Raw genomic sequence first — 6,000 nt, 5'->3', positions numbered from 1 at the left:
AAAGCCCAGGACCAGAAAGATTCACTGCTGACTTCTATTGTTGTATTAAGCTTCAAAGAATTGACATCAATGCTATTCATACTATTCCATGAAGGAGAAAAGGAAAGAAGGCTTCCAAACTCTTTACTGAGTCAACATTACCCTGATACCAAAAGAAGATAACAAAAAAAAAAAGGAGTGGCAGAGGACAGCCTGGTAACTCCAACAGCCACAAGCTGAACAGACACAGGGTTTATATAGGGCTTCCAGGGTGGTGACTGGTCACATTTGAGTGCTGAGCTCAGATTGGCTAGAGCTCTGCTCAGGGATTGGTTAGTTTTCTGCACACTTTGGCCCTGCAACCAGAACCAAAGAAATGTACCCTGACCCTGATACCAGTGCCAAAAGAACACACTTTGTCCCTGGAATCAGTCAGTTTAAGAAATGCACCCTGGCCCTAAAATTGGAGCCAAAAGGCTAAAAAGGACCAGAGAAAGAAACACACTTTGGCTCTGAAACTGGAGCCAAATCTGACCCTAATCCTGTGCAGAGCAGATATACTGGGGAAGCCTTTCCCTGAGGCTGGACTGTAAGCTGCTAAACTTACTACAACCTGTGGTGGTCCTTGGCTCCCGAGCTCCAGGATACCTTTCCACCTGAGCTGTGTAACACTCAGTATTCTGTGACTCCCAAGTGCCAGAATACCTGACCCATCCCCATCCGGCCGAAATGCCAACAGATACTAGGGATAGGAGGATCATATTTTTAACATATCAAAGTTATGTCTTATAAGGTTGAAGAATTCTATCCTGGGAGGAAACTCCTTAAGACAGAAGGTAAACAACTCAAAGTCCTTGAAAGTGATCAGTTTCACTAGGCCTCTCCCCTCAAGAGTAAACAATCAAGAAGGATGATGCTCTCAGACAAGCCAAGACTGAGACCACACCAGCATCCCGGAAGAAGCTGAAACCAGCCTAGCTGCCTGGGAGAGGTTTAGACCAAGAGGGGAACTTGAAAAAGATGCTCTCCAACCCATTGAGCTGCCTGCAGGCTGTGCAGTGTGCTCCAGATTTCCAGCTTCTGTGAGCCTTGCTAGGATAGCCTTTGGTGATACAGCTGCCATTGAGTCAGTTCTGTTCCTGTAAGTAAAACTCACTGGTTCACCAAGTAGAACTTTTGAGGTAACTACACATACATTTGTTGTGGGCTCCCTATGAGAGGTGAGCAGACAGGCGTTTCATCTCCCAAGGAAAAGCCTTGTCACACAACAAAATGCTGTACACAATAAGACTTTGGTCAACATTATGCTGAATAAAGAAAAACTCAAAGTATTTCCCTTAAGATCAGGAAAAACTAATCAAGGCTGCGTACACTCTCCACACTTCTAAGTAGAATGCTTGAAGTTTTAGATAGAGCATACAGCAAGAGAAAGAAATTAAAGGGATAGAAATAGGAAAAGGAGTCGAAGTACCCCTGTTTGCAGATGACACGATTCTAAGGATGAGAGACCCAAAAGAGCAGCAGAAAACGCTTAGAGTTGATGAGCGCTTTCAACCAAGTGGCAGCAAACAAAACTAAAACACAAAAATAAATGTTCTTCCTATATGCCAGTGCATGACATACTGAAAAGGAAATCAGGCAAATAATTCAATTCACTATAGCCACAGGAATAATAAACACCTACTGAAGGGGACTCCTCCACACTGGGGGCTCCCTCCTAGATCCCAGATTAGGCAACCACACCCAAACACCTGTTTTCACAGAGAGATCTTTCATAAAGCAGGGAAGAAATGTTAAAGGGCTGCTTTCTGACTCAGGCAGCAAACAGCAGCAAATGACCTTGTAGATGTCATTCCTAAGAGTAGGGAAAGGGGAGGACTGTGTGAGAATGGGCTAGGATGCAGTGGTACAGGAAATAGGGGATGAGGGAGAAGGGGGAAGGGGTAAGGTTAAGGGGGAAGTGATCTTTGTCCTGAAGGGACAAAGGACTGCCTCTGAATACAGAGGAAACCTATGTGGCATGTAGGCAAATGAGAACTTATAAAGGTGAAGGGAGAAACCTTGTGTTTGGATGAGGTGTTAAATTTTAATTGGGCATGCTAATTAGGTGAGCAAAAGGGGGCCTTTGATTGCTGACCTTTGGTGGTCAGACTCAGGAAAAATTATTGGTCAAATAAGGGAATAGGCCTTGGTGGCTAGCTTTAGGAGTGCTATCTTAACAGTTTTTAGCAAGCAGGTAGAGAGGGGGAGAAGGGCAAGGCCTGACAGAGTCACATGCTCTAGTGAGGTAGTGTCCCCTCACCAAACCTAACCAAGGGAATGAAACACCTTTATAATGAAAACTTTAAGTCATGGAAGAAGTGGAAGAAAACACCAGAGTATTGAAAGACCTCCCATTCTCGTGGAGTGGAAGAATTGCTCTTACGAAGAAATCACCCTACCAAAAGCAGTCTCTAGATTCAAAACAACCCAAATAAAAATTCCACATCTATTCTTCACAGACAAAGAAAAACAACTAAAAATGCATATAGTAGTACAAAAATAAAAGATAGTCAAAACAACCCTGATGAAAGGAAGACTGTGTTGGGTGATGATGAGCAACACCCTAATCCCAGCACTCAGGAGGCAGAGGGAGGAAAATCTCTAAGTTCTAGGTCAACGAAGGCTACACAGAGAAATCCTGTCTCAAAAGAAAGAAAAGAAGACTATGGTAGGCATCACCCTACCTGATTTCAAATTACACTTCAGAGACATTTAATAAAAACAGTATGGTACTGGCATAAACACAGACACATGGATCAACTCAGTACAATTGAGGATACTGGTCTGCACAGCTATAACATTGTTACAACAATGCTAAAAGTAAAAAGTATCCATAGGAAAAAGACAGCGTCTTCTACAAGTGCTTCTGAAAAGCAAAACTGGAGCCTTATTTCTCATCCTGAAAAAAAAACTCCATCCCAAATGGATCAAGGGTAGCAACATAAGGGGTGATACTGATAAACTGCTAAAAAAAAAAAGTATTATGTAGTACACATCAGTTTACCGGCACTGGTAAGCACTTCCTGAATAGGAATTTGTAGTGTAGGAAGTAAGACCAACAAGTGACAAACTCTTGCAGAATTCAAAAGACTCTATACACTGTAAATGGTAAAATGAAGAGGAAGTCAACAAAACGAGGAAAAATCTTTGCCAGCTATACAATATGACAGGGAATTCATGTCTAGAATATACAGAGAATTTTTAAAAATCAGGAAAAACAAGCAAAACTGGGCTTAACAAAAATGAAGGCTATGTGAAAAAGCTATATGGAAACATACACTCTTTCAGCTCAAGAAGGTATTAAATAAGAGGGGGCAATAAAACACATGTAACATGAAAGAGGGGGGCATTCTTGAAATTAAAAGCTAAGTGAGGATGGGGAGACAGGGATCAGAAGAGGGTAAGGGTCAGTTACCCAAATGTAAGGATGTGTAAAGGAGTCTTATGGAAATGTAGTCTGTGAGCAAATACACACACACACACACACACACACACACACACACACACACACACGCAGGTGGGCACACATATATGTAGTTTGAACAGAAGTGCCCTATATAGGCGAACAATGCTGCTATCAAACGGTACGAATTGTTGAATGAAAATCTCAGGGCTAGGCATAAGACACTTTCCTAAGAGTTACTATTGTATGCTCCCAAGACACTGTAAACAACATAGGCTATTACCATTGCTCTCTTTTACCCAGCATAACTAGATGATGTGACCCAGTGACTCAATGCACCACTCATTTTGGATACTGACCAGGAAATCCTCTTTCCTAGTTTACCTAGTACAGATTACTGGGACAGAATGAAAACTTTGGATTCTGCATGCTGCAATACCCATCTGCCCAGCAAAATGTCCCTACTTTTGTCAATAGTGGCATGGTAGTTATAGAAGTAACCAATCACTTTTCTACTTAGTTCCAATGTCTTGTCCACAGGAAGGATTACATAATCCTGGTCAAGAGCCCATGACTGGGGAATATCATAGACTCTAGTGGGAAACCTATTGTTGTTTTATTAAATGGTCAGAATGTCAGCCTACCTTATAAATATTTATGTTTATACTTACATATTTTTGCTGCTCTCAACTTTTGTCAGAAAACGTTTTGCATGGGTAGTTGTTAATTCAGAGTTTTGTAACTGGTCAAAGGGCTTAGTAACAGTAACTGTGAGTGCTCAGCTGTGAATAGGGCATCCATATTAGCTTCCTTGCCACATTCAAGACTTAACGATTATGATGGAAGGATGGGGAGCTAGAATTAAGAACTGACAGATGGGGAAAAGAAAAGAGTTCTGGAAATTTCCTAACTGTTGCACATAGCAGCATTAGTGATCTACATTAGACAAATACAGTCAAATCTCTGGCATGGGTCAGGGGGCTCCCACTCCCAGCAGGGGAGCTATTAGCAGCTGATGGTTACTGAAGGAAGGAGACCCACTTTTGTTTGGGAACATGGCTACCTGCAGGTTGCCATGCCACAGTAGATGGTCGCACATTCATGTGCACACACACAGGAAGGACTAATTGGACTCTATTGGTGAATGTTCATCACAGTTTAAAACGAGGATATAAATTTTGGAGAAATGCAGGGTTGGGGGACAGCAGGAAGAACTGTAAGAAACTAATGCCGAAATACATTGTATAAAAATAAATAAAACGAATTATTTAAAATCTAATGCTTATATTAAAAAAAATTTAAAATAGAAAACATGACCTGGGTTTCCAAGAAGCCAGGGATATGCGTTCAAGAAACAAAACCTAAGACTCAGAAAGACCTGAGATAAAGCCAAAAGTCATAGGGTATGTATCAAATGAAATGGGAGAAAGTTTTCCAAATCTAGAGAAAGAAGTCAATACCCAAACAGAGGGAAACTAGACCTCCAAGAGACCCACAGAAACACAAGAAGGAGTAAATTCCATGAGAGGAAGTGGTGAACAGAGGGCAGCCTAGCTAGATCAAACACATGCAACACAGCACACCCCTAATATTAACAAGAGAAGACAAAACGCGCCAGTAGCCAACCAACCATGACATCAACCAACAAATCACAGGAAACGGCCACCTGTTCTTTAAAAGAAGCTTGAATGTGAATGGCCTGAACTCATCAGCAAAAAGACAGAGACCCAATGACTGGATTAAAAACAAGATCCCACTATCTGCTGTAGCTAAGGGACTTATTTAGCTGGCAAAGGTGTCTAAAAACTGAGGAAGAGTATAGAAACTTAACCAACAAATGCAAATGTCTAACAAGCATTTATGTCTGATAAAAAATCAACTCAAATGAAAACCACTCAGAAAACAAAAAAAGGCCATTGTACTACCTGTAATAAAGGGTACAAACTATAAAGAAGATGTAACAGTTGTATTTAGGCACCAAACATGGGACTCTCAGTTTCATGAAATAAACACCAAATGGCATAAGAGAGTCACAAAAGAGCTGAGACAATAATTGCAGGAGATGTAAATAACCCACTTTCGGATTTAGATAGGTCTTACAGATACGTTTTAATTACATTGGTGGTTATTTCCTTAACAAGAACTTGTGAGAGAGCCATTATTAAACTAGCAAACAGGCACAAATATAAACTATTACATTTAAGAAGTTATGTCTATTTATCTTCTTATCAGCAGTGTGTGAGAATTCTCATTTTTCCATAGCTTCACTACCTGTAAATATCAAAATGTTTGAAATGTTCCTGTGGTGGTAAGTTATTTGACATTGTAGTTTTTCTTTTACGAATTGTCTACATTAATCTTTTTCTTATTGAATTGCTAAAGCTATGTCTATATTGAGGATAGTTACATTACTTATTTTGCCGTTTCCTGTTAGTAGTTTTTGTTATGTTTTAATGGAGATATTTTAATATTCATGTAATAAGCTATATTAATAGCCTTCATAATTTCTGCCATGGGCATACATATAGATACATGCATACTATATATGTATATATTTTTTTCAATCCAATGGCATA

The sequence above is a fragment of the Mesocricetus auratus genome, unplaced genomic scaffold, assembly GCF_017639785.1.
Source record: "Mesocricetus auratus isolate SY011 unplaced genomic scaffold, BCM_Maur_2.0 Super-Scaffold_100045, whole genome shotgun sequence".
Taxonomy (NCBI): Eukaryota; Metazoa; Chordata; class Mammalia; order Rodentia; family Cricetidae; genus Mesocricetus; species Mesocricetus auratus.
The sequence above is the reverse complement of the archived record's forward strand: the minus strand, read 5'-3'. Positions refer to the sequence as shown.